The sequence below is a fragment of the Mustela nivalis genome, assembly GCF_964662115.1.
Source record: "Mustela nivalis genome assembly, chromosome: 18".
NCBI classification, from domain to species: Eukaryota; Metazoa; Chordata; class Mammalia; order Carnivora; family Mustelidae; genus Mustela; species Mustela nivalis.
This window is the reverse complement of record NC_139037.1, coordinates 29802338-29812274: the sequence shown is the minus strand read 5'-3', so window position 1 is coordinate 29812274 and position 9937 is coordinate 29802338. Positions and strand designations below refer to the sequence as shown.

The 9937-nt window shown below is 40.9% G+C and overlaps 1 long non-coding RNA gene across 1 annotated transcript; it reads right to left on the bottom strand.

Annotated features, from left to right (window-relative positions):
• Nucleotides 1–8464: 8464 nt before the first annotated feature.
• LOC309853744 lies at nt 8465–9304 on the bottom strand. The gene is made up of 2 exons (XR_014305916.1): nt 9033–9304; nt 8465–8831 (listed from the first exon to the last, which is right to left on the bottom strand). It is a non-coding gene; the product is annotated as an uncharacterized lncRNA (long non-coding RNA).
• Nucleotides 9305–9937: the final 633 nt, after the last annotated feature.

The following is a 9937-nucleotide window of genomic DNA, read 5'->3' as shown; positions in this document are numbered from 1 at the left end:
GACTGAATACAAGTGATATGTTCGCTTCTCCATGTGCATAATAGCCCTCCATGCAAAGTTTCTAAAAGTCTATCTGCACATCGATCTATCAAGTATTTATTGAGTGCTACCATAGGAGAGGCCCCCTTTCAGACAATAAAAAACACATGTAGGACATCCAAGTGGATGCGAGCCCATTCTGGTCTTCATGGAGACCTAGGGCTCCAATAGATCTCACAAGTGACTGGAAAATGACCGTTGTGATGGGGTTGCAAAGACAGCTTTGTGGAAACCTCCTGAGGAGGGGTGTCAGGGAAATGAAACAGGAGGGAACAGCCAGAGTTACAATGTCCAGAAGCCTGGAGGAGAAGCAGAGGCAAGACCTCAGAAGGAAGTGGGAGTCAGGTAAAGCAGCAAACGCCATTCTGGGTAAGTTGGATGTAAAGGGTAGGGCTGTAAGCCTGGTGGGAGAACAGGCAAGAGGGGAAATTGAGAGACAGTCTTTCTACAGCCTTCAGTAAGAATTTTGACCATGATTAGCACCATCAAAGAGCCTAGGTATCTTGTTCATATTGTGTTGTTGGCATCAGATCGTGTGTGGGTGATCAGATGTGTGTTTTGAAAAGATCCCACTGCTGTGGGACGGGCTACAGCTGGGTTCAGCTTTATCAGAGACTAGTTCAAAGGCTGTTAATACAATCCAGGTGCGAAAGAATGGTAACTCATCCCAGGTGATTTGTGGCAGAAGTAGAATGAAGAAGATGGAGTCTAGAGATATTTAGAGAGTAGCTGGGCTTGGCAGTGGATTTGCAGCAGGAGGAAGATGAAGGAGGAGATGCATCAAGGATGAACTCAGATCCTAGTTTGAGTAACATGATGGATTTGGATAAGCATCAGTGTGAGTTTTGAAATGGATCTTTTTAAATGTTCTTCAAAAGAGACAGTAACGATTGAAGTTCCTTTATAATTAATCTTAGTTCAAAGATGGTCGTTTTGATTTGTTTGGGGTGGGGGGGTAGGGGGGGTGGGAGGCTCCATGCCCAGCGTGGAGCCCAACCCTGGGCTTGAACTCAGGACCCTGATATCAGGAGCCCAGTGCTTAATGAACTGAGCCACCCGGGTGCCCCAAACATTGTCATTTTTTAAAATGTCACTCAGCTAAAATGGGCCTCTGAAGCAGTGGGACTTAGGATTGCTTTCGGAGTTCTCTGTGTACTGCAGGTACTAATATGCAGGTGCATATTAGTTCAAGGCATCTGAAAAACCCAAAAACTGCATTCAAAGCAGACCAGGATATACCATCCCCAAATATCCCAGCTGGGCATAAGAATTATTTCCAGCTGGGGCGCCTGGGTGACTCAGTGGATTAAAGCCTCTGCCTTCGGCTCAGGTCATGATCCCAGGGTCCTGGGATCAAGCCCCGAATCGGGATCTCTGCTCAGCAGGGAGCCTGCTTTCTCCTCTCTCTCTGCCTGCCTCTCTGCCTACTTGTGATTTCTGTCTGTCAAATAAATAAATAAAAATATTTAATTAAAAAAAAGAATTATTTCCAGCTGAAGGTATTTAAGCTCCTAGAATCCCTTATCTGCCTTGTTAAAAGATAAGCTGAGGCATATTAAAATGCTTAAGATTATTTGAGCGGAAATCAATTCAGATGGGGCAGCACCAAACCAGAAGTGGTTAGGAGCACTCCTCGGACAGGAGCCAAAGGAAAGACAGACAGAAAAGGTGAGAAGGGAGCACCTGGCTGGTCAGGTGTTAAGCATCCACTCTTGATTTCTGAGGAGCACCTGGCTCAGTCGGTTAAGCATCCACTCTTGATTTCCACTCAGGTCTTGATCTCAGGGTACTGAGTTCGAGCCCCACTATAGCCGCACTGTAAAAAAAAAAAATTTAAAAAAAGTGGAACCCGTAAAGAAAGGTCATAATCTGATTGGCTGATTGGCTTCAAGCTCTGACAGTTCCCACTAAAGGAAACTTAGTGGTTCTCTTTCATAACTTTAAGGGAGTTGTGGGCTTAGACTTTGGTGTGTTTCTATCAGCCACCTGCACATTATAGCCCTCTCAGTCCAACGACCTCCTTGTTTAATTGATTTAATAGCCTAGAAGCCAAACCTCCCCCAAAACCTAAATGTCATAAATCCCCTCCCCAGAGGCAAATCTAATCCCTTTTCCCCGCCACATCCAAACCCACTGTCAGAGAACTGTCCCAGCTCTCATTCATTCTCCTAAAAGCTCCCTGATGTCTCAAAAGTCATCTATGTTCTCATCAGTGCCCTTTCTTCTTCCAGCCCCCTAAGGAGTCACCCATTCTCCCAAAAGTGCTTCTCTGCCCCTCCCTATTCCCTATTATATAAGCCTCAAATTCTAATAGTGTCCTTGAGTCCTATCTTTCTGTGAAGACTCCCATACCCACGTGAATGAAAACCTGGGGGTTTTTTTACGATTTTATTTTTTCGGGGCGCCTGGGTGGCACCGTGTGTTAAGCCTCTGCCTTCAGCTCGGGTCATGATCTCGGGGTCCTGGGATCGAGCCCCACATCGGGCTCTCTGCTCAGCAGGGAGGCTGCTTCTCCCTCTCTCTCTCTGCCTGCCTCTCTGCCTACTTGTGATGTCTCTCTCTGTCAAATAAATAAATACACCCAAGTTGGGGCTCAAACCCACAACCTGGAGGTCAAGAGTCACATGCTCCAGCGACTGAGCCAGCCAGGCTCCTCAAAAACCTGTCTTGTGACAGGAAACAACATGTGTTGGAGGGGATGGGGAGAAAGGGGAACCCTCTTACACTGTTGGTGGGAATGCAAGTTGGTGCAGCCTCTTTGGAGAACAGTGTAGTAATTCCTGAAGAAATTAAAAATAGAACTTCCCTATGACCCTGCAATTGCACTCCTGGGTAATTACCCCGTAGATACAGATGTAGTGAAAAGAAAGGCCATCTGCACCCCAATGTTTATAGCAGCAATGGCCACAGTCACCAAACTGTGGAAAGAACCAAGATGCCCTTCAACGGACGAATGGATAAGGAAGATGTGGTCCATATACACTATGGAGTATTATGCCTCCATCAGAAAGGATAAATACCCAACTTTTGTAGCAACATGGAGGGACTGGAAGAGGTTATGCTGAGTGAAATCAGTCAAGCAGAGAGAGTCAATTATCATATGGTTTCACTTATTTGTGGAGCATAACAAATAGCATGGAGGACATGGGGAGTTAGAGAGGAGAAGGGAGTTGGGGGAAATTGGAAGGGGAGGTGAACCGTAAGAGACTATGGACTCTGAAAAACAGTCTGAGAGGTTTGAATTGGTGGGTGGGTGGGAGGTCGGGGTACCAGGTGGTGGGTATTATAGAGGGCACAGATTGCATGGAGCACTGGGTGTGGTGAAAAAATAATGAATACTGTTATGCCAAAAATAAATTAAAAATAAATTTTTTAAAAAAACCTGTCTTGGGGCGCCTGGGTGGCTCAGTGGGTTAAGCCGCTGCCTTCGGCTCGGGTCATGATCTCAGGGTCCTGGGATCGAGCCCCGCATCGGGCTCTCTGCTCAGCGGGGAGCCTGCTTCCTCCTCTCTCTCTGCCTGCCTCTCTGCCTACTTGTGATCTCTCTCTGTCAAATAAATAAATAAATAATCTTTTTTTTTTTTTTAAAGATTTTTTTATTTATTTATTTGACAGAGAGAGATCACAAGTAGGCAGAGAGGCAGGCAGAGAGAGGAGAGGAGGAAGCAGGCTCCCTGCTGAGCAGAGAGCCCGATGCGGGACTCGATCCCAGGACCCTGAGATCATGACCCGAGCCGAAGGCAGCAGCTTAACCCACTGAGCCACCCAGGCGCCCCAAATAAATAAATAATCTTTAAAAAAAAAAAAAAAAACTGTCTTGTGAGAAGGACCAGGGCATACTACCCTAAAATCTGGCACCTTGGGATACTGAATATTATAAGCTAAAGGAGTATGAGAGAAGAGCAGAAACAGAAAGATCTCTGATCCTCCATCCCCCTTCTCTCTTGAAGCCGATCATAAAACCATCAGGTGAGAGGGTGCCCTCCAAATATTTTGAGAAAAAGAGCATCTTTATCTCCTAGATAATAAAACACCTAGGAGAGGGGTGCCTGGGTGGCTCAGTGGGTTAAGCCGCTGCCTTCGGCTCAGGTCATGATCTCAGGGTCCTGGGATCGAGTCCCGCATCGGGCTCTCTGCTCAGCAGGGAGCCTGCTTCCTCCTCTCTCTCTCTCTGCCTGCCTCTCTGTCTACTTGTGATCTCTCTCTGTCAAATAAATAAATAAAATCTTTAAAAAAAAAAAAACACCTAGGAGAATCTGAACAAACCTTCCTGGCCATCACCATACTCAGGGCCATCTAAGTTTTCTGTTATGTTTTAGGAGATTTATAATTTTGCATTTTACCCTTAGGTCTGTGATCCATTTTGAGGTAATTTTTGTAGATGGTGTAAGATCTGTATCTAAATTTATTTTGTTGGGCGCCTGGATGGCTCAATCGGTTAAGCATCTGTCTTCAGCTGAGGTCATGATCCCAGGGTCCTGGGATGGAGCCCTGCTTCGGGCTCCCTGCTCAGTGGGGAGCCTGCTTCTCCCTCTGCCTCTCTTTCTTTATGTGTTTCTCATGAATAAATAAACAAAATTTTAAATAAATAAATAAATTTTTGCGGGGGCGCCTGGGTGCCTTAGTCAGTGGAGTGTCTGCCTTCGGCTTAGGTCAGGATCCCAGGGTCCTGGAATAGAGTCCTGCATTGGGCTCCCTGCCAAGCAGGGAGCCTGCTTCTCCATCTCCCTCTGTCTGCTGCTCCCCCTGCTTGTGCTCCCTCCCTGTGTGTGTCTGTATGTGTGTGTCAAATAAATAAATAAAACCTTGATTAAATAATTCATTTTCTCGCATGTGGAGGGTTGTTTCATCATCATTTGTTGAAAAGACTCTCTTTGCTCCATTGTACTATTTGCAACTTGGTCAAAGGTCAGTTGGTGATATTTATGTGGCTCTGTTTCTGGGCTCTCTGTTCTCTTACTGATCTATTTATCTATTCCTCTGCCAATACAACACTGTCCTAATCACTGTAGCTTCATAAGTCTTGAAGTTGGGTAGTGTTGGTCCTTTCTCCTTCAATTTTGTGTTGACCCCTCTGGGTCTTTTGCCCCCCCCCCATATAAATGTTAGCATTTGTTGATATCCACAAAATATCTTGCTAGGATTTTGACTGGGATTTCATTGAATCCATAGGTCAGGTTAGGAAGAACTGATAGAGTGTCTTCCTCTTCATGAACATGAGATACCTGTTTATTTATTTCTTTGATTTCACTCATCAGAGCTTCATAGTTTTCTTCATAGACATTGTACATATTGTGTTACATCATATTGTTTACATCTAAATATTTCATTTTGGTAATTAGCATGCCTAATGTAAATGGTATTACATTTTCAGTTGCAGATTCTACTTATTTCCAGTATATAGGAAAATGATGGAAGTTCGTGTAATAATCTTTTTTAAAAAGATTTTATTTATTTATTTGACACAGAGAGAGAGGTCATAAGTAGGCAGAGCAGCAGGCAGAGAGAGGGGGAAGCAGGCTCCCTGCTGAGCAGAGAACCCCATGCAGGGCTTGATCCCAGGACCTTGAGATCATGACCTGAGCCAAAGGCAGAGGTTTTAACCCACTGAGCCACCCAGGTGCCCCTGTCTAATAATCTTTTATCTTGCAGCCTTACTATAATTGTTTTTTTAGTTCCAGGAGTCTTTTTAGTTGACTTTTTTTTTTTTTTTTTTTGAGAGAGAGAGAGAGAGGAGAAAGGGGAAGAGAGACATAGAATCTTAAGTAGGCTCCATACCTAGAGCAGAGCCCAACTCAGGGTTTGAGCCCACGACCCTGAGATCATGATCTGAACTGAGATCAAGAGTCTGAGGCTTAACCAACTGAGTCACCCACGTGGATTTTTTCCCAATTTTTCTGCATAATTATCTCTGTGAACAAAGACAATTTTTATTTTTCCCTTTTCAGTCTGTATATCTTTATTTCCTTCTCTTATTCTATTTTTATCATATTTCATTAACAAGGATTTCCATTACAATGTTAAAAAGGAATAGTAAGAGGGAATATACTTGCCTTATACCTGACCTTAGTGGGAAAACGTCAAGATTCTCACCATTAAGTATAGTGCTAAATGTGGGGTTTGTACATATTCTATAACAAGATGAGGACATTCCCCTTTGTTCTGAATTCACTGACTGGATACTGGATTTTATCAAATCCTTTTCTTGCATCTAATGATATCATCATGTGATTTTTCTTTTTTAGATTGTTGATATAATGGATTACACTAATTGGTTTTTGAATATGGAACCATCCCTGCATAACTGGAATAAATACCCCTGGTCATGGTGTATAATTTGTTAGCGTTGCTAATATTTTTTGAGGATTTTTGTCCATGTTCACGGACATATTGTTCTCCAATTTTCTTATGTCTTTTTCTTGCTTTGGTATTAGGGTAATACTGTCCAGTAGAATAACTTAGGAAGTATTCTCTCTGCTTCTATCCTCTGAAAGAGATTGTAGAGAATTGGTATCATTTCTTTCTTAAATGTTTGATAGAATCAACCAGTGGACCCACTGGGTCTGGTGTTTTCTGTCTTGGAAGACTATTAATTATTGATTCAATTTTTAATAGATATTATCTGTTTATGTAATCATCCATTCCTGATAATGAAATAGGCAAAAGGGTAGATCATCTATTCTGATCATCTATATCTTCCTGTGTGAGTTTCGGCAGATTGAGTCTTTCATGAAATTGGTCCATTTCACCCTAGGTTATCAAATTTGTGGGAAGAGAGTTTTTCATAGCAGTCTTTTATTATCCTTTTAATATGCACAGGATCTGTAGTGATGTCTGCTTTTTCATTTCTGATTATTAGTCATTTGTGCCCTTTCTCCTTTTTGTTGTTGGTTAGCCTGGCTACAGGCTTTATTGATTTTACTGACCTTTTTAAACACCAGCCTTTAGTTTTATATTTTTCTCTATTGATTTCCTGTTTTCGATTTCATTGATTTCAGCTCTTATTTTTATTATTTCTCTTCTTCTGTTTCTTATGGATTTTACTTGTTCTTCTTTTTTCTACTTTGTTAAAGTAGAAAATTAGATTACTGATTTTAGACTTCTTTTCGAATACATTTTCATTGTTATAAATTTTCCAAGTGCTGCCTTTGCTACAGCCCACAAATTGTATAAGTTGTGTTTTCATTTTCATTTTGTTCAAAATATTTTAAAATTTCTTTTCAGAATTCTTCTTTGACCCATTTCTTCTTTAGGATTGTGCTATTTACTCTCCATGTATTTTGGGATGTTCCAGTTACCTTTCTGTTATTGATTTCTAGTATAATTCCATTATGGTCTAAAAATAGATATTTTATTATATTCTTTTAAATCTATTAAGGTATGTCTTTTGGCTCCGAATGTAGTCTCTCTCAGTGATTTTTCCATGTGCAACGGAGAAGAGTACATATTCTGCTGTTCTTGGATGAAGTAGTCTATAGAGTCTATAGATGTCCATCATATCTAGCTGATTAATGACACTGTTGAGGTCAACAATATCCTTAGTGATTTTCTGCTTGCTGGATCTACCCATTTCTGATAGAATGGTGTTGGCATCTCCAACCAGGATAGTGGATTTCACCCATTTCTCCTCAAAGTTCTATCCATTTTTGTCTCATGTAGTATGATGCTCTATTGTTAGGCACATACACATTAAAAATTGTTATACCTTTTGGGAGAACAGATGCCTTTATTATTATGTAATGACCTTCTTTATCCCTGTAACTGTCCCTGCTTTGAAGTCTGCTCGGTCTGAAATCATTATAGCCTCTCTTGCATTCCTTTAGTTAGTGTTAGCATAATTTCTTCATTTACTTTTAATCTATATGTATCTTTATATTTAAAATGTGTTTCTTATAGACAATAGTTAAACGGTCTTGTTTTATGATCCACTGTGCTAATCTCTGTCTTTTAATTGGTGCATTCACACTGTTGACATTCAAGGTGATACTAATATACTTGGGTGAATAGCTACTGTATTTACTTGTTTTCTCTTGCCCTTTGTACTGATTTTTGTCTTCCCCTCTTTTTCTGCCTTTCTGTGGGTGTTTTTTTCCTTTCTGTGATTTTAATTGAGCATTTTATATGACTCTATTTTCTCCCCTTTCTTAGTACATGAGTTATACTTCTTTTTATCATTTTTTCTCTGTTGCCTAGAGTTTGCAATATACATTTACAACTAACTGAAGTCCACTTTCAAATAAGACCAGGCTAGTCTGAAGACAGTAAGTTATTTTAATCAATTGTTTGCAGTCAGTTACCAATTGTAGTCATTGTTCTACTCTTCCCTCTTCTCACTACTGCACTTGACTAGTCTTTAAAACACACATACAAACAATACCATAAGTAGTGTGTACCTTATAATAACAAAATAATCCTAATTCTTACCTCCCATTCTCTGTACCATTGCTATCATTTATTTCACTTATATAAAATAACCACATATATAAACATATATATATTTACAAACATGAAACATACACAAGCATACATAATTGAGTACATTATTATCATTATTATTATTTTGAACAAATTGTTATATGTTAGATCAACTAAGAATAAGAAAAATAAAACTTTATATTTTACCATTACTTAATCTTTCAATCCTCTCCCTTTCTTTGTGTAGACCCAAGTATCTGATTAATATCATTTTCTTTCTCTCTAAAAGAACTTACTTAATTCTTCTAGCAACCCAGTTCCACTGGCAACAAATTACCTCAATTTTAGATTGTCTGAAAGTCTTTATTTTTCCTTCACTTTTTTTTTTAATTTTATTTATTTATTTGACAGAGAGAGATCACAAGCAGGCAGAGAGGCAGCAGAGAGAGAGGAGGAAGCAGGCTCCCTACTGAGCAGAGAGCCCGATGCGGGGCTGGATCCCAGGACTCTGAGATCATGACCTGAGCTGAAGGCAGAAGCTTAACCCACTGAGCCACCCAGGTGCCCCTTTCCTTCACTTTTGAAGTATAATTTCACAGGGTACAGAATCTTTGGTTGATCACTTTTTTCTCTCAACACGTTAAATATTCACTCCAGGCACGCCTGGGTGGTTCAGTGGGTTAAAGCCTCTGCCTTCGGCTCAGGTCATGATCCAGGGGTCCTGGGATGGAGCCCTGCATCGGGCTCTCTGCTCAGCGGAGAGCCTGCTTCCTCCTCTCTCTCTCCCTGACTCTCTGCCTACTTGTGGTCTCTGTCAAATAAATAAATGAAATCTTTATTTTAAAAAATAATAATAGGGACGCCTGGGTGGCTCAGTTGGTTAAGCAGCTGCCTTCGGCTCAGGTCATGATCCCAGCGTCCTGGGATCGAGTCCCACATCGGGCTCCTTGCTCTGCAGGGAGCCTGCGCAAGGAGCCTGCTTCTCCCTCTGACTCTGCCTTCCACTCTGTCTGCCTGTGCTCGCTCTCGCTTGCTCTCTCTCTGACAAATAAATAAATAAAATCTTTAAAAAAATAAAAATAAAAATAAAAAATAAAAAATAATAATAAATAAATATTCACTCCATTTCTGGTTTGTGTGACTTCTGGGGAGAACACAGAAGTAATTCTTATCTTTGTTCCTCTATAGGTCCTATTTTTTTCCTCTGTCTTCTTTCAGGATTTTTTCTTCATCTTTGATTTTCTGTAGTTTGAAACTGATAGGCCCTGGTGTAGTTTGTTTTGACATTTATGCTACTCGGTATTCTCTGAGATTTCTGGATCTGTGGTTTAGAGTCTGATGTTTATTTGGGGAAATTCCCAGCATTACTGTTTCAAATATTTCTCCTGTTCCTTTTTCTCTTTTTTTCTCCTGGTATTCCCATTATGTGTATGTTATACCTTTTGTAGTTAGCCCACGGTCTTCGGACATTTGCTTTTTTTTT